The 18,878-nt window shown below is 44.3% G+C and overlaps 2 long non-coding RNA genes across 3 annotated transcripts in view; one reads left to right on the top strand and one right to left on the bottom strand.

The window, feature by feature from the left end:
- The first annotated feature begins 5,962 nt into the window (after window positions 1-5,962).
- LOC102376926 lies at window positions 5,963-11,342 on the top strand. Its single transcript, XR_003092357.1, has 3 exons — window positions 5,963-6,270; window positions 9,879-10,009; window positions 10,641-11,342. It is a non-coding gene; the product is annotated as an uncharacterized LOC102376926 (long non-coding RNA).
- Window positions 11,343-14,143: 2,801 nt separating this feature from the next.
- LOC106723299 overlaps window positions 14,144-18,878 on the bottom strand; it is a 12,108-nt gene continuing 7,373 nt past the window's right edge. Inside the window, exons 2-4 of one of the 2 annotated variants that reach the window (XR_001359209.1) lie at window positions 16,266-16,451; window positions 14,905-15,022; window positions 14,144-14,436 (exon numbers count right to left, since the gene is read on the bottom strand). This is a non-coding gene — a long non-coding RNA (uncharacterized LOC106723299). Of the gene's footprint in view, window positions 14,437-14,718; window positions 14,787-14,904; window positions 15,023-16,265; window positions 16,452-18,878 lie in introns of those variants that run through there. The other variant, XR_001359210.1, reaches the window with a different exon arrangement.

Here is an 18,878-nt window from a genome sequence, read left to right as displayed (position 1 = left end):
GTACGTGAGGATGTGGTAGAGATCAAGGAGATTCAGGCATATCCTGGCAACTCATTGAATGTTGCAACAATATGGAATGGTGTAGCAGGGGCAAGGTAGAAAACCAGAAGGTGAACATGAGTTTGGAAATTTTGTATCCAAAGTGGAATCAATGTTCAAAGAGCTCAATGCTCTCAACTGAGGGACTAGATAATTTCTATCTAGGAATTCTAGAGGAAACACTGGCTAACATTATAGGTCCCATAACAAGGATCTTTTTAAAATTTCTCTAACTAGGAGTGGTATCATGGGCCTAGAGAGCAACCAACCTTAGAGCTGTATTTCAGAAAGAAGAAAAGGTTGGCCTGAGCAGCTACAGGCCCGTTAGACTGATTTCAGTGATGTGCAAAGAGAAAGGGTAAAGGAAGCAGTGAATGAGGCCATATAGACAGATGGAATATAGGAGAATATGTAGCATGCTTTTACCAAAGGTAGATAGGCCCAGACAAACTTGATCCTATTTTTGGTAAGGCAACTGGCCTGGCTTTTCTAGACCTGTGCAATGCAGTAGACGTGACTTACCTAATCTGTCTGTACTTCCTTAAGCATTTGATAGGGTTTCACATGGAAAATTGTAACATGTAGACTATAAAAATGGAGAAGAAGTTAAGAACCATAGAGTGGTTAAGGAATTGATCAAAAATTGAGGCAACACTGGGTTATGCAGAAAGGATATCTGTGTCCCTGGAAGAAGATTACCGCTGGATTTTCTCTGGTGTTTTTTTAATTATTTTCATGCTAGGTTCTCCTTAATAATTCATTCCACGAATGGAAGAGCGCTAATTACTTTTGCAGATGTTGGGGAGTATTCTCAATACAAAGAAGGATCCGGATTTCAAAGAGGAAGAACTGGGTAACCCTGTAGTTTGGTGTAAAAAGGAATTAAATTTCATAAGACAACACAAGTGTTTAAAGGACTAATTATAAGAGTATCTGTTACAAATTGGAGCTCATCAAGAGGAACAAGAAAAGAAAAGTTTGGCCTATTTGTCCATCACAAGATGGTTATGAATTTGCAGTGTAATGCAGTCATTAAAAAGGCAAATGGAATACTAGAGTGCATCAGGCGGGGTGTTTGAAATAGAGATATTGATTGTCTCTCTAGGTCTCATGAATGCCATTGAAAAACCCTTTGGTGAGACCATACCTGCATTATTGTGTACAGTTCTGGGCACAAATGTTCACAAAGGATTAATTAATTAATTAATTAATGGATGCTTATCTTGCTGGGATCCTTTGACCCTAGCTGACTTCCTGCCCCTGAGGCAGGGGGCTGGGCTTGATGATCTTCGAGGTCCCTTCCAGCCCTAACGTCTATGAAATCTATGAAATTCAAGTTCAGCTGATGCTGCTATTGCAATTGAGCCAAAGCAGAGTCCTTCATACAAAAGGAGACTAACAGAGATTGATTTGTCTAAATTAGCAGAAGAGATGATGGGATGGGATAGGTCTGCCCACAAGGAATGCACCCAGGGAAAAAGTCCACAGAAAGGAAAGACTCTTATTATCATGGCTCAGTGTTGCCACATTTAGCCTGGAAAGCAGAAAAAGGTTTCTGATAGGGCTAGGTGAATCTTCGGTCCCTGATTCAATTCAACAAAGATTTGGCCGAATTCGGTGGCCAAATCTCCAAATCCGAATTGAATCAGAGGACCCTTTAATCTCTCTGAATCGAATTGGAACCCTCTGGAGAGATTTGAAAAGATTCAGTGTCACAGGGCACTTAGGCTCCTGATCCTAAAAGACCAGAAACTGCCTGGGAAGAGCCCAAAGAGCCAGACAGGAGCCCAGGTGCGGGCTGCCATGGCAACCAGCTGATATGGAAATTAGCCTGCACCTGCACCTGGTCACCTGGCAGGGCCCTGGGTCCATATAAACCCCAGGATGGGAACTAAGAGGTAGTTCTCTGCTGGCAGCCAAGGGAGTAGGAGGTCTCTTGAAGCATGTGAAGGGAAGAGGCCTAAGTTCTGCTCCGGGTAACGTAGAGGGGCCGAGCACACCTTATGTAGCTTGTGTTATGTTATAGCCCAGGGGCTTATGTTTTGTTTGTTGTTTTATAAGACTGGTGGTTTCGGTGAGGCTATTTGGGGAAGGAGGAGGCCTCATTGGGGACCCATGGCAGTGTGGGGACCCCGGTGCCAGAGAGGGCACAGCACTTTGCAGTGGCAGAGAGGGTGCAGAGACATGGGCTGCGGAGAGTCCGGTGCCAGAGAGGGTGCAGAGACACGGGCTGCGGAGAGCCCAGTGAGGACAAGGGGGCGACTTATAATGGGGCCTAAGCACGACAACACCAGTACCATCTGGAGACTGGTGCCTCCTGGGTTTGGGGCGGGGAGGCACCTGGGGTCCCCCTGCAACCAATTGCTGAGCTGGGGGGGCAGAAATACTTCCGGTCCACTTCCAGGTTCATCGCTGAGCACGTGGAGGGCCACACCATGCACCCCAGCATCACAGCGTTCACAAACTTTCTGTTTTGCTGTAAGTTTTCCCCACATTATTAACCTAGTTAATGTCACTTTTGGAGAATTAGGAAATATATTCATAGGCAGTGTATAAATCAAGATTTAATACATATACCCAATACATCTTGTGCATTCTCTCTATCTCTCTCCAATGAAGCCTGTCTGTTGCACAACAAAACTATTTCAGTCAGTTATAAAAAATAATGTTGCTGCACAATTTTTCTTTCAAGAGGTAGCAGAAGTATTCAGAGAGGTTGTGCAGCAAGGGGTGTATCTGTGGTTTTCAGAGGCAAGGTGTTTTATTTTTTGTTCTCCAAGTCTTTGACGCCATTCTTCACCCAAATCTTGGAAGGGTCAGCACAAATCTTGTGGCCACTTTTAGTATCAAACCTGCAGAGGGAAAGCAAGAGGGTTCAGTCCAAGGGCACATCAGTAGTTTTATCCTGTGGGATAAAACCTCATCAGGCAGTTTCCTGGCATTTCTTCCTCATTGTTAACTGATTCATGTTATTTAAATTGCCAGAAAACTGGAACAGGGGCTATTTATGTATTGCTCCCAGCACAGTACAGCAGTTAAGCACAATTCTAGTGTGAATTATTAAGAGATTTTTCTCTTCAACCCAATAATTTCATTGCCTGCTTCAATCTTGCTAAAATACTTGCTTTCACAATTCTTTGTCAGAGATTGATAATGGTTCATTTCCTCATTTTGGAGCCTACTCCAAGTTGGCATGTACCCCCCCCCCCCCTCAAAGAGAGGTGTGCGTTACTGGGTGAGGGTGACAACAGCCTTGGCACCCCACTGTGGTACGCTTCCCAGGGTGGTATTAGAATATGAAATAAAGAATGTTCTGCACTTACGCAACAGCTTGCTAGACACAGTCACTGGGGGTCTGGTAGTAATTCACCAGTCTAGAACGATGGATAGGTTTAGTCATGTAGTCAAAGCAACGCTCCTTAGGAATGTAAATATTGCTGTAAAGGAGAGAGTGTGAATGAAAGAATAAACTCCATTGGCATTCAATTTGAATTGGCGTTGGGATCTGAATGGCTCTAGCCTCCCACGTACTCTCCTGTATATGCATATCTGCATGAGAGGTCTTAAGAGGAATTAATTTAAGCACTTCTTGTCCTTTAGACTGAAAGACAGGAGACTTGCTTGCAAAAGAGTAATTGAAACTTAAGGACAAAGCTGCCACTAGGGACATCCCTGTGACCACCTGGCCCCTGACTGACACTGTTATATGGTGCAGGATGTCCAACAAAAAAATTCAGTTATGTTAAGCTTGGGTCTGAGAGATGGTCAGTTTCCACAGGCTGAGTGGGGTTTTGGGGGTTTTGTTGTTTGGTTGGGTTTTTTTTTTTTTCAGTATTTCTGTTGCTAGCTGCTGCACAATTTGAGATACCTCCAAAAAGTCTGACTTGGAAAAAGTGCTCCATCCCCTCTCACTGAATATTAGGCCCTGTTACAATATCTCCCTTGGAATCAAAGAAAAGTAGGCTTCTGTACAAACCAAGAATTGTATCCTGGGAAGTCACTAGAGAAGCACAGTAAAGACATTTCAGACATGAACTAAAAAAGTATAAATGGTGCTTTTGCGTGCTTTTTAATAAGTGGGAGCAATAACGCTTATGGCAAGGCTGAACATAGTTCATGCTGGATTACTTCTGCTTTTATTAATGTAACCTGGATGTAAACATGGTGTAGTTTCTTCAATGTCACTTCCTGTTACCCAGGCCACAAATCTGAAGGCCTAATCCTGCTTCTGACTTTTGAGATTAGGATGAACATTTTTAATATCACGGACATAGTTATAACATCCAACAGGGGCTACAGAGCTGCAAAATGAATACGAGGAGAAAACATCTTTTTTTTCCTTGAGAGGTGCTTTTAAATCCTAGGAAGTGAAGGAATAAGATCGAGTTATAGAAATACAGAAGAGTCTCAGCAGTGTCCAGTTAGAATAAGGTACTGGCTATCTGCCTGGCATTTGCACCTGTACTGTTCCCACTGCTCCTGACAGTTCCTCTGTGTGTATTGTAATACGGCCTGTGAACAGTAACACATTCTTCTTGATCTGAAAGGGGAATAGGCTGGAATTCTCCAAAGGGACAGAATTTGGCTGACATTTTCAGAAGCAACAAGTTAGTTGGAAACTTCAGGTTTGGGCCGGACAAAAGGAGATTTGTGCTAGGAGGGTACTAAAGCACTGGAACAGGCTATCCAGAGCGATTGTGGACTCTCCATCCACATCTCATCCCCTAAAGGTTTAAGATGCTGGTAGACAAAGCCTTTGCTGGGATGATATAGTTGGGGATGGTCCTGCTTTGAGCAGGGGGTTGGACCAGATGACTACCTGAGGTCCTTTCCGCTCCCAACTACCTCTACTGGAACATACCAGACTGCTACATCCAGATCCTCAGTTAATGTAAATTAGGATGGTCCCTGTGGCAGGGCACTATTTGTGCCTGCCACTTTAAGGGCCAGAAGACTGCAGCCGGCAGGTGCCCAATTAGGGCTGCCTGTGTAAACAGGGCATTTTGCTGCTGGAAGGCCAGGCAAAAACATCACCTGGCCGCATGGCTGTTGGTATCATCTGGAGTTAAGGGAGGAGCTGTAGGGGATGGTCAGGAGGCTCCTGGTCCTGGGTATGACCTAAAGCTGCACCCTGCCGGGAGTGGGTGGCCTGGTGGGGCTCTTAGTGGCGCGGGAGCCCCCAGGAAATGCCAGGCCAGTTATCACCCCGGTGAAAGGTGGGTCGGGCCACCTTTAACTCCAGCTCCCACAACCAGGTGGGTTACCCCCTTTGTAGGGTCTGGAAGGTGGACCCCAAAGAGAGCGTGAGGCCATAGACTCAAGAACCTGTCTGATCATCCCCTGACTGGTCAGTGCTGGGGCCAGGACCAGAAGGGTCGAAGGGCCGGGGCCCACCGCAAAGGATGCCTAAGAGCTGAGGGCCTGGGGTCCCAACTGGCCTGGAGGTGGGCCAGGGCTGGTAGCCAAAGGTCCTGGGGGGATCACACCCATAAGGAGGAGCAGCTCAGGGAGCTATGCAGCCAGGAATGAAGGCAGAAGAGGCTGCCTGAATGGAGGGATCTAAGTGGGGTTCAACTAGTAGGATTCGGGGGCCCAGTGTGGGGTCGGTGATATTGATAACATCTGGATGCCATCTGTGGGGCTTGGGCTTCAGTGTAGGGGAGGAATGAAGCCACAGATAGGGCCCCCTGGCATCGGGGCAAGAAATGGGCAGCCTCCCGCTTTATTAACATTCAGTTAAACAATTAACAACAAGGCATGGTGGGTGGTTAGCCCAGAAACAGGTGGGTAGGCCACAGTGAAATCAGCCCGGAGCAGGCCCCCCTGTTACAGTCCCACTGACACTATGGAACCATAGCTGTTTCTTTATCACCTGAGCAGTAAGACTTTGCTCTTGTACTGAGATTTTTTTACTTACCGGTAGCACAGTGATAAGAAACACCCAGGTAAGGATAACCAGGAGAGCTGTCCTCACGGTGTCTTCAGGGAGAGTTTTCTTCTGATGTCAAGTTGTTGTTTTGTCATTGTTGTTTTGTTTTGTTTGTTTGTTTCCTAGGAGCAGTGAAGTGAAATCTTGATGGTGAAGCCCTGCCATTTATCCTGCCCATGCTGTTTATGGATTCTCCCTGTAGGGAACTTGAAAAAATCAAAATGGAAGGTATAGGAGCTTTTCATGTAACATGACTGTGCTTAGTTCACAAGAAATCCGGAACTGGTATGTTGTCATGCTGAGTAAGTTGTGAAAATCCTGATACTGCCTGGTGCCTGCCCTTAAGGGATGTTTTAAGTTCCCCCTATCCGGTCACTAGCTACAATGAACCAGGAGCCATTTGAGATGGAATTCCTGCCAAAACACTTGGGAACCCCAACTGCAGTCACTTGTCAAGCTGGAGATGCTTTCTTATTAAAATATACAAACTGAAAGAGAGAAATGACTCTGAGTCCAGTGTGGGGGGTTTTTTTAAGTGAAAAGGGAAAAATAAAAATCATCTAGAGACCAGGGGAATTTTTAATGTCCCACCCAAAGGTATAGCTACTACCAGCCCAAATATATTAATTATTCTTTAGTCTCCAAGAGAAAATGGCAAAAGGATTCCTTTCCAGGGAAAAAACCAACTCCTGTAGGTTAAGGGAGTCTAGTGAAAAGTGAAATTTGTCCCAAACTGACCAGCACTTCACCTCACAGAAGAAATGAAAGCAAACAACAAAGACCCTCTAAACAGGAGCATGGTAAGAAACGGGGGCTCTATACAGTGAGGCTGTGGAAGTAGTTAAAATAATAGGTGACTGTCACGAAGACTAATTGTATACTGTGCTTCAGTTTTCAATACTGGGTATAATATTGATGATGGGCAGAAGTAAGGGTAACAAGTGGGAATGTGGGTATTGTGCTCTGGTAACACAAAGCTGGGAATCATCTGCTGTACAGAAAAGGACCGGGATACTTGGGCAGAAAGAAACAAGTGATCTTAAGGACTGGAGCTATAGAAAGGAAAAATGGAAAACAGAGATGTAGAAATGAGACAGAATTTAATATCACAGGTGGCAAGATCATATACTTGGGGACAGATCACTGTAACTTCTGCACTAAGCTTTTCCAGATGTAAACTGAAGAGGAAGAGAGAGATCCGGCTGTATTTGTCAATCACAGCTTGGTGGTAAGCCACCAATATGGTGTAATAGTTTAGGGAATTCAAAACAAAATAGACAATTGCATTATGCTACTGTGTAAATTCATGGTGTGCCCATACTTTGAACACCTTCCTTCTCTGATACTGAGCTAGATGGACCTGTGGTCTGACCCAGTATGTCATCTCATAGTCTTGTTTGAGGCAAAATCCTTGCTTGTCTTAGTTTATGATATAGTTATAAAAGGGATTGCATAATATGTGCAATCAATGGTCCGTGCTCGGTGCTTAGGACACACTCTCTTCCAGTCTTGTGTATTATCTTTTTAAGTAAGAGCAATCAATATCAACACCTTGGAATAAGGCTTGCACACCTCAAGCTCAGGACTGATGGGGTGGCACTTATGTGGACCTGGGCTTTTTAGTTATCAGCTCATCTCATTCATGCCATCTTCCTACCACTGCAAATGCTGTCAGCCGTGCTCAGCTTAATAAATAAGGGTCTACCTAACTCGAGGAGGTGGCCAGCCAACTTCATAAGCAGACTGTGAAGCCAGCTGCCATTTTTCAGGGCTTTTTGTGACTGCCCCCGCCCCCCCCCCCCTCTTTTTTGGAGAGGCAGCATTTTATTTTTAGTTAGGTTTTTTTGTTTGTTTGTTTTTGGGGGTTTTTTTGCACAAAAATCCACTTTCATGGGCAATGCTGGATTTCATGTTTTTTTTGTTTGTTTTTTTTTTCCCCACAAAATCCATGAAACTACAAGTTCAATAGGTCCCTAATCGTAGGCCCCTCCTATCATCTGGACAGACTGTTTGGATTGCGTAGTCTGTTCCAAGCATTAAGGTTTCCAGCAAAGGTGCACTGCACTTTGGCATTTCCAGCATTTAGGGAAGTATTACTTCCCTCTTATGAGGAGCAGGTACACAATGACCAAAACTCTCAGCTTGCTTACCTGATTTATGCAGGTAAAATGGGGTGAGATTGCCTAGGAAGCAAGTCAGTTGTCCTTGGTTTGAAGTAACCTGGGGGTCTACTTGTTCATGTGCACTTTTTTTTTTTTTTTTTTTTTTTTCCCCTCAAGAAATTGTCCCTGAATATATGGATGTGATGAAAGACTAGGGGATGGCAGGAGAGAGTTCCATTTGCTCTTGTGCAGATGGATCGATCTGTGGTACTGTGTAATTCTTCTGCACTTCTTGCAAGTGCTTAAAGCCCCATATGCCACAGGATGGCCCTGTGGCCAACTTAAATGGGCACCAATCCAGGAATCAGAAGACTTTGTTTCTGTTCCCAGAGCTGCCACTGACCTCTGGGATTTGGGGGCTGGAAGAAACCTGTAGCAAATTGTCCCTGTAGAGAGATTACAAGAACCACCACATGGCTGAGTTCTGGGGCAGTGAAAGGGTTTTTATTAGAGACATTCAGGGCAGTCTAGCTGTTATTGCTTGTGTTAGACTGGACCCAGTGACCAGGTATGAGAACACTCCATGCTGCCCTTTGGAGAATGTCAACTGGTTCAAGAGAAAATTCTGACTAGAAAGCTCATGAAGCTTTTCTGCAATGTCTGCCATCACCAGCTCACAAGAAAGTGAGGTTCTTGGTAGAAGCACGGGGAAAACCGAACCAGCAGGTTCTCCATTCTGAGTGAGTAGCAAAAGGCATGAGGCAATCTGGCATTAGCTCTTTAGGGGAACTAAAAATGCCTTTCATCAAGAATGCTAATTACAAGGAACCAGGAGCCACTTTGAGACTAAATTGCTGCCAGTGATGAAGGGAGCCCCATAATGTTGTTTCTGAAGTTTTCTTTTTGGGCTGGAAATGCACTTTTAGTAAAACATACAAACTGGAACGTGATAAATTTATCTGAATCGGGATTGCTCCTGAAGTTTAAAAAAAAAAGGTCCTACGGAGAGTTATAAATCCCACCCCCAGTACATAGCTACTGTAATTAAAGTTGACTTTGTTATTCTTTCATTTCCAACATGGAACGGAAACAATCATTCATGACCACAAAAAAAAACAAAAAAACAAAAAAAAAACAAAAAACCAAAGAATCCAGTGTCCAATAGGTGAGGGGTGTGTAATGATGAAGGGATAGTGACCGAGTCAAGCCATGCTTAGACTTGGAGATTAAATTTAAAGCAAAAAAACAACTGCAGATACTGTGCACTGAGGCCGGGGTAGGGAATAGAGAATTTTTTTAGCATCTGTGGACTAAACCATTACTATGCCATAGACCTCAGTATGCACTGTGAAGTTGTCATTGGGAAAAATAATGATGCCTGATGGGCATGTGGATATCTAAATGAAAACCACCACCTCTGAGATGAAAGCAAAGCTCGGAACTCAGCCCACTGAGAGGAATCTGGATCCCCCTGTCCCAGAATATTGAAAACGCTGGCTCTGGGACCAAAGTGTGTTTTTAATTTTTTTTTTTTTTTTTTTTTTTTTTTTTTTAATGCACTTGTTTATCCTGGCCACTAACGTTCAATTGGATTACAGCCAATGTAATATCTGAACTTATGAATTGGGGTAGGGGGATATAACAGCTACAGGCGCATTCGTCTGACTTCAAAACTGCAAGGTTTTAGAATATATATTGAGAGAGAGCAATGCAAATCTTGGATATCAGTGAAAATTTAAGATAAAGATGTTTCAGAGGTTCACCTACAGTAGCTCATGCCTAACTAATCCTCTGTGTTTCTTTGATAGCATAACAGATTTCTGAACAACTTCTGTACAGTACATCTTGTCTCTCTGGACTTCAGCTAAGTATTTGGTCAGGTGCCATGTGGAAAATTCTTAGTGAAGCTGGAGAAGATAGGGATTTGGATGACTCTTAGGTGGGTTGGAAAGTAGCTAAAGCTAAGAAAACAGGTTTTGATGACAGGGGACCTGTTGCCCTAGGGGAAAGTTACTAGTGGAATTCATCAAGGGTCACAGTCTTGGAACTGACCTTCTTCGATATTTTCATTAATGACCTAGGAGGCAAGTTTGAGGGGTAAAGGATTCCAGGGAGGTTGGTTGTACTTTAGAGACCTCAAGTGCAGCAAGAGACCCAGTTAGTTAACAGTGAACCTTTTAGTGACTTGAAACTTTAGAAAGAAATCGCATAAAAAGTAGGATCTCAATCAGTCATATTTCTAAAGGTGAGGATATGGCACAGGGATGTAAAGAGAAAATCAAAAAGGTCAGGCAGAAATCGAGATCCTGTCTCAATGAATATAAAAGGCAATATGGGGTCTGTGCCATTGCAAAGAGAATGGAAATCTGGCAATGGATGATGCAAGAAGGTTGAAGTTTTAATGCTTTTTTTTTTTTTTTTTTTCTTTGCTTCCTTCTTCAAAAATGTTTGACTGACAAGCAGTTAGCAGGGAGAATATGGGAGTAAAATAAGAGATTACTAGGGCAGAGAAGGAACAGTGTAGAGATTACTTAATGTTGTTTTTTTTTGTTTTGTTTTTAAATTGGCAGGAGTGGATGAGTTTCCTCCTACAGCACTCAAGGAATTGGCTGGGTTGCCCCAGAAGCTGTCTTAGCTCAAATAGCGTACAATATCTTCAATAATATCTTGAATGATAGAGTGCATGAACAGTGAATTTACAGGTGACACCAAGCTTGGTGTCATCACAGACATTTTTGGAAGGTAGGATTTGGATTCAAAATGAAAATGTTGGAGGAATAATAAGAAATAAATTGGTGGAAATTCAGGAAGAACAAGTGCAAAGTGCTGCAACTGAGAGAAAAAACAGAGGCCTAAACACAAACTGGGAAGTGACTAGTTAGACTGACATACTGAGAAGAAGACTGGGGATTACCCTGGACTGCAAGCTGAATATGAGTCAATAGTATAGTCTTGCTGCAAATCCAGAAAGTAATTCTTCCACTCCATTCAGCTTTGGTGAAGCCTCACAGGAAGTAATGAGTCTAGTTATGGGCACTGGACTTCAAAAAAGTTATGGACAAATTGAAATGAGTCTAGAGCAGTATAACCAAAATGATTAGAGGTCTAAGAAACAGATCCAGAAAGGTTGGAAAATCTGCTGTTGGCACCTTGTTGCACGTTTAATTTTAGGCGAGTCCTGGAGCTCTTAACCCTTGGGTTATCTGCATATTACTACCTTTAAATGGATTAAAGCACTCAATATGTGGTTCAAAGTTATACTATTTCAGATCTGCACAACACGGGTCCTGTTCCATTATGGTGTGACTACTACCCACAGATGCTGCTCAGGTTGAAGTCCTCCAGTATCTCAAGATGCAGATCCCAATCTGGGAGTGGGAGCCATGGGAATGGGGGGAAACAAGGATTGGGGTTGGATTGGGCTCTCAAACTATGCTGGGGAGGTTGGGAATCAAAGGGTTATGGTTTCTGTAGGGTCTTGATTTCCCCCAGGCTCTACCCTTTTTCACATCTTTTATTAGGGGCCTTTCCACATTAAGCCTGCTCCCTGCCACCTTCCCCATAGCTTCCCCCTGCCTCCCGCAGGCAAGGCTTGCCAGGCTTCAGAGCTCTTGGTGGGATGAGCACAAGCCAGACTGGGGATTGAGATTGGGGTGCTCCCTCAACCCGACTCCCCTCTTCTGTCTCATCCATTGTCTTCACACAGATACATCACAAAGCCACCCCCGCCACCCTCCGGCCCCTTGCAATTGGTCCCAAACTGTGCTGGGGGGTGGGGGCAGCCAGTGCACAGATCTCTGTAATTCTGCTAAAGATAAGAGTGCTAGGATGGGGATGGAAGGATCTTATGAGGGGCAGGAGACGCTGATATTGGGGCTGTGCCAGGGGGTCTGAGCAGATCTAAGCTAGAAGAGGAGTTGTAAAGGTCAAGGTGGTGGAAGGGCTAAGTGCAGAGCAGAAGCATCTCTCCATTCAAATTGAACAGGAGCTTGACAGGCTCTCACAGCCTCAGCCCAGGAACTGGAAGCCCAGCTTTTCTATTTCCCCCAGGCTCCAGCTCCCTCCCAGTCCAGGAATTAAGACCTCTAGTAGCAAGTCACAGCTGTGCAGATGGGGGACAATCAGAGAAGGTCCTTAGCTTTAAGGTGTGACTGCTCCAAACTCTGAGCTAACACTAAGCTGATCAACGTTTGTGTGGCTCACAATGTAAGGTGTAACAAGGCCCTTATTCAGACTGGGAAATAGAAGGCTGAAGGGACATTTGATGAGAGTCTTTAAATACACAAGGGGTTGTTATAAAGAGAATGTTGATCAAGTCCTTATCAAAGAATAATGCATTGATTCCCCATCTCGGGGTGCAACCCAAATCAGGGTCACAGGGGATCCTCAGTAGGGTCACAAAGGGCCTGTACACACACGCACACACATGCAGCTTGGGAGTGGAAGGAGGGCGGGTTAGGGCCGCCTCACACAAAGGAGGCAACGGTGGCTCCCCCACCCCCAGGCCGCTGCCACCACACTCTGCTCCCAGAAGCCCCTGCAGTGCCGAGTCAGGAGGTCCTGTTGGTGGCCAATTTAGAGTTGCAGCAAAAAAAGTTGGGCTCATTACAGGCCTAAGAAACAGATGCAGAAAGGTTGGAAAATCTGGTGTTGGGGCCTTGTTACACATTAATTTTAGGCAAGTCCTGGCGCTCTTAACCCCTGGATTATCCGCATATTACCACCTTTGGATGGATGGATTAAAGCACTCGTTATGTGGTTCAAAGTTAAACCATTTCAGGGTCTGCACAATGCAGGTCCTATTCCATTACAGTGTGGCTACTCCCAACAGATGTGCTGCTCAAGTTGAAGTCCTCCCTGTTTTTGGGTGGAAGATGGAGTTGAGATGCGGGAAGCTGCAGCATGTTATGCTGATTACAATGATTTCTGTTTGGGAGTGCCAGCTTGTCTGCGGGGGCTACTCGCCTATCACTGGGTTACATGGATATGCCCAAAGGAATTGCCCATGCAGCTCTTTTGGTTTATTACTTAGCCCATAGTTTACCCTCTCTAACCACAGTATTATCTGTGCCAGACACTGCAGCACACTACTTTACTGGTGGTCACAGCTGGATCCTTATGGTGAACTAAAAGGAGACTCCATGTTTCTGCTGCCAGACAAAATGCTGCATCTAGATCCCATACATGCCAATGTATATGAATACTGTTGACCTGATCCATGTTACCCTGAGAAGATAAGGAATAGCCACATTCACATGGAGCATATAATTTAAGCTTTAATAAATACACCTGGTACAGCTTGTACTGTCTTGTAAGTGTTTATCTAGTTAACAAAAGACAGGTTTAACAAAATATAAAATGAACAAAATACAAAGCACCAGATAACAAGAGATATAGGGCATAGGTACCTGGAGGGGGGAAGAGGGAAAACACAATGACCCTCTTCTTCCCTGTCACTTCACTCACCCCTACTTTACCCAGCCAGAACATGAACTCAGGTCTCCCACATAGCAGGCAGAATCTCTACCACACAGCCACCATTGCTGGGCTGCTCCAGGCTGCTAGGGCTTTTGACCTTCTGGAAGCCCCTGCCTCACATTGAGCTGCCGTGCCTCTTGCTGGAGAGACTGGAAGCAGAGTTGGGGGCATAGCTTTCTGCTGAAGCCAGGCAGGGAACTTCTCCTGCTGGCTGCAGCCTCTTGCTGGGGATCCTGGAGTCCAGCAGGGAGCCTCTCCTGCCGGCTGTGCTACTAAGAGCTCAACCGCTGCCTGTGGGCCCCGCTCCTTTAGGCTCTTCTGCGGCAACTGCTCCCGCCCCGCTGGCCCAACTCTTGCCAGCTCTTTGAAACTCCTTCCTCATCATCCCTAGCAGGTCTCCTCCGAGTCAGCTGCACTGCCCCTTTATCCCCCTCCAGGTGACCCGAGGGGCCAATCAGGGGACATGGAGGGTGAGTCCCTGGGGCCTGATTGGTGAGGAAAGGGAATCCCAAGTCCCCCAATCCTCTTTTTTCCCTTTCAAAACCCCTGGGCCAAATCACTACCAGCTAGCCCATCACATAAGGATAATTATATTTTGAAAATATGCTTTTAGGAGCATCCTATGTAGGGTTTCCTGGCCTCGGCAGGCAGGTCTCTGTCTCTCCTCACTGAATTGATTGTCTGTTCTGCTATAAAACTATTTCAGCGAGCTATAAATATGTTGCTGCACAAAAGCCCCGTCAAGGGGAGGCTATAGTGTACAGAGTGGTTGTGTGGTCTTCAGAGGTGGTCTGTGTTTCATTTTCTCTTGTTCAAGTGGTTGATGCCATTCTTCACCCAAATCTTGGAAGGGTCAGCACAGGTATTTTTGCCACCCTTAATCTTAACCTGCAGAAGGAAAAGCAAGAGGGTTTGGTCAAATGGCTAAATCTCGAATTTTACCCCATAGCCTCTCACCAGGCTGCTCCCTTGCATCTTTTCCCTCATTGTTAACTAACTCATTACTTAGACTGTCAGGACTTTACGAGAAGGGCTGTCTCCTATTTAGCTATGGCTCCAGCACAGCGGGGCAGGTGAGTACAACTCTATACAAATTAAGAGATGTTTCTCTTCAACCCAATCAGTTCCTCTGCCATTTTGATCTTGCTAGAGTTCTTGTTTCTGTAATATTCTGGGTGGGTGGGAAAGGTTCACTTCCTCATTTTGGAGCTTCCTCAAAACTGTCAACACACATGGCCCTGCAGCAGAGAGAGTGTTGTCACTGTATAGGGGAGTAACAACTGCACTTGCATCTCACTGCGATGCACTTCCCAGGGTAATACTAGAATGGGGAATGAAGGGCTGTTCTGCACTTACGTGACAGACTGTAAGGCACAGTCACTGAAGGTCTTGTAGTAAGCCACCAGTTTGGACTGATGAATAGGTTTAGTTGTGTAGGCAAAGCAACATTCCTTAGGAAAATGAGGAGGAAGTGCTGTGAAGGGGGAAGAGGAGAGGAGAGAGAGAATGGATAAATGACATTGCAGTCAAATGTACTGGCTTTGGGATCTCTAAACTATTCTAGCCTCCCATTTACTTTCCAGACAGAGCGTAATGCATCTGAATGTCTGGCGACATTCAGCTCCTACAAAGGTGGGAATTTTCAGGCATGCACATGGATGTAGAAAAGGAGCTAATTAAGAAAATCTTTGGGCTACAGGACAGAGTCCTGATTACAAAATAATAACTAAGACTTGTAGACAAAGCTGCTTCTGGAAACTCAACAGTGGCCAAATATTGCTTCCTGACATCATTCTGTAGTGCAGGTGTCTGCAACAAAGAAGTTCATTGCTTAGGACAATTTAGAGATGATAGAGGTAGGAATAGGGATTTTTGGTCTCTGTTGTATGCATAGTTTGAGGGATCTCCAAGGAGCAGGACCTAAAGAAAGTACTCAGCTCCTTCCACTGAATATTAGGCCTCCCCCACTACAACAGCTCGCTTTGCCTATGTAAAGCCTGAGGTACCCAAACTAACTTTTCCCTTTTTAAAAACATTGCCAAATTCTCCACTTTTGGATAGTTCCACTGTGTTACCAGTTGAGATAAAGGATAATCTCCATTGGCTGTTAGCAATGTGTCAGTACCCAACAGAGGAGCCATTGTAATACTATCCTGTAGAAGGGAGCAGTATGTGTACGGAGACAAACAGCCAGCCAGCCAGCCAGTACCTTCCATTGTTTTCTGTTCCTAAAATAGTCTTTTTTTCCTTCACTTTCTAGGATTTAAAGGCTACTTCTCAGAGAACAGGTTTTTGTTTCCCCCTTATCTCTTGCTGCCTCTATAAGCCCCCTTATAAAACAGAATTAGGGTTTCAGATGTGGGGCCTGGGGAGCAGGAGAGGATGTTTATATAAACAAAATCTGCCTTCCTTTAAATCACATTAATAAACACGGTAAGCATAAAGCATTGGCTCTGTTCAGCCCTGCCCTAAGAGCTGTAGTTCTCATTTAAGTGTCACAATTTACACCTGCTTAATTCAAGCCTAAATTATGTCTGCACTGTTATTCGCTAATGATTTCATAAGATATAGGTACTCCTACTGGCATCCAACTGCCTATGAAATCTAGATCTCAAGCTGATGTGAATTGGGACTTTTCCACTGACTTCTATGGAACTGCAGCTGCTTACATCAGCTGAACAACTGAACTTTGTTCTAGTATCAAAAATTCCACTTACCTGTAGCACAATGATAAAAAGCCCCCAGGACAAGGGTGACCAGGAGAACTTGGGAGTAGGTTTTCTTCTGATGTTGAGTTGTTCCTTTTCTTCTCTAGAGGAACTGTGAAGTGTGATCTTGGAGAGGAAGCCTTGCCATTTATCCTGTCCATGTTGCTTATGCAGCCTCCATTAGGGGAGCTCAAACTGGATTCAAGAGAAAAATCAAAGTGGAAGGTGTGGGTGCTTTCCATGTAACGTCACTGGCTTAGCTCACATGGAGTAAAATGCCAAGGAAAAACACAAAGGACCCAGAACTGATTATTTTTTGTTCTGAACAAGTAGAAAAAGTCTTGAGGCCATAGAGGGAACTGAAAAAGTCTTTTACCAGGTCACCAGGTAGTATGAATCAGGAGCCACTTTGAGATGAATTTCTGCCAAAAACCACAGTAAACCCAGGGTGTCTGTCATTCCTACAATCACCTGTCATGCTGGAAATGCATTCTGATTAAAACACATGGATGAGAAAAGGAGAGATGACTCTGCTGAATCTGGATTGTTTCTGAAGTAAAAAGATAAAAGCCACCTGGAGCCATGTGAATCCTTTAATGACCCACCTAGAAGTGTGCTACTAACTTCCCCAAACACACTTGTTACTCTTTATTCTTCAGCAGAAAATGGAGGAAAAGGTTTTTTTACCAAAAGGAAAAAATTAAAAAGAAAGAAAATCTTCAGCCCTGTAAGTGAAGGGAGTGTAATCGGACATGTTCCAAGTCAACCTGCACTTGAACTTCCAGAAGAAATTAAAGCAAACAAGAAAGACACGCCCCCTCTTTAATAAATGGGGAAAGTGGGAAAAGGGTTAAAAATGATAGGTGAATTTCTGACCAAATGAAAACTGCCTCTGTTTTCCATAAGAACTGAAAGAATGAATGTAAACCCACTTACAGAGATGATTTCTTCTTTCAATTGTCTTCCTGTAAGTGCTTTCATGCTTCACTATTGGCCATTATCAAGGCAAGTACAAGGGAGGGTAGACGTGTATTTTATAGATTAACTGAATCGGGGATACATGAGTTTTCATGAGCAACAGCTCACTTCATCAGCTGCTTATGTATCTTTAGTTCAGTTAGTCTACAAGGTGCACCTTTATCCTGATTTCTGACTGACTTCAGGCTAACTCTCTCTCTCTGGTTATAAAGGCATCTTCAGAAATGCCTTCATCGCTTGAGGCAGATGATTGAGCAATGTTCTGGAATAGGCCAAAAAGGGAATAGAAATTGTAACTTTTCATCCTTTGCATCATAAATACATGTATTGTTTAGCAGCAAGGCAGGAGGAAATGCCTTACCCATTATCTACCTGCCGGGTAATTTAAAAAGTAAAACATTATCATAAAGAGCTGTCTGTGATTTAGAGTTAATGCCTATCCCTAGCAGTAAGTCTGGATACTGTTGTTAGTCTAATCCTGTTCTGCATCTCCCTCAAGAAATTAGGCTTTTCTGATGGTTTAACATTAAGCACTGTGTAATCTCATTATCGATTACTGTTTGCATTCCTGTAGTCTCTGGTAACGTCAGTTGTGAACCAAAATGCCATTGTATATGTCACTGCAACCCAAAGATTGCCCTCAAGTTATTAAAGTAAGTACATGCTGAAGAGTTTAGCTGAATTTCAGCCTAGTTTTAAAACTAGCACTAGTGAAAGAATAACATTTCAGTATCAGGATCTGAAGAAGGCATGGGTGTTGTAACACATATGGGTGCCCTGTACTTAGGGAGATTGATGTACAATACCAGTCAAAACAATGGAAAATCCTTTTGGGGGAGAACTCTATATCCGTGTGAGTGTGCACAGCACCTTGAGTGATGTGGCCCCACTTCTGGTGCATGGTCTGGGTGCTATCACAATGCAAACACTAATAATGATCCCATTTCTCCTTTGATTATCAGCTTTTCTTTGAAAACATTTAAGGCTATGGCCAAACATTGTTTCATGTTTAAATTAATGCTTAAACCTTTATATTGAAAAATGTAGCTTTAAACCCAGATTTAGGGTTTATTTAAAAAAAATCTAAATTGGATCCTCCTATAAATCGACTGATGACAATGCTGTTACCAAGCTGCACCTCCAGGGGACAATCCTGCAGTTTTTAGAGGTGGCAGGCCAAATTATATTCAGTCTCCTGCATGCAGGTCCCAAAGGATACTAGAAACGACAGTCACATAAACAAGAACAAGAGAAGAATTAATTTCAGTGGGAGTAATGACTGTGTGACAGCAGAATTTAGCTTGTTTACCGCTGAGGATGAGAGCAAACACTTGGATTGGAGAAGTTTTCAGCCCCTTGAACATACTGGCTGCTGCATGAGAACTGCATCAGAGAGACCAACTGGCGGCTTCGGCAATGGTGTCTCGAGGCAGGCTTCGGCTTCCTGGACAACGACCCGCACATTACGACGAGGGACATGCTCAGTTGGGACGGGCTTCACCTGTCCCCCAAAGGTAAGCGTGTGTTTTCTTCTAGGTTGGCGGATCTCCTCCGGCGGGCTTTAAACTAGGCTTGCTGGGGGGAGGGGAAGATGAGGACGGGGGAAGCTGTGGACCACCAAACCATGTGGCACCCACAAGGACA

The sequence above is a fragment of the Alligator sinensis genome, unplaced genomic scaffold, assembly GCF_000455745.1.
Source record: "Alligator sinensis unplaced genomic scaffold, ASM45574v1 scaffold723_1, whole genome shotgun sequence".
Classification (NCBI taxonomy): Eukaryota; Metazoa; Chordata; order Crocodylia; family Alligatoridae; genus Alligator; species Alligator sinensis.
This window is presented reverse-complemented; position numbering and strand designations above follow the sequence as displayed.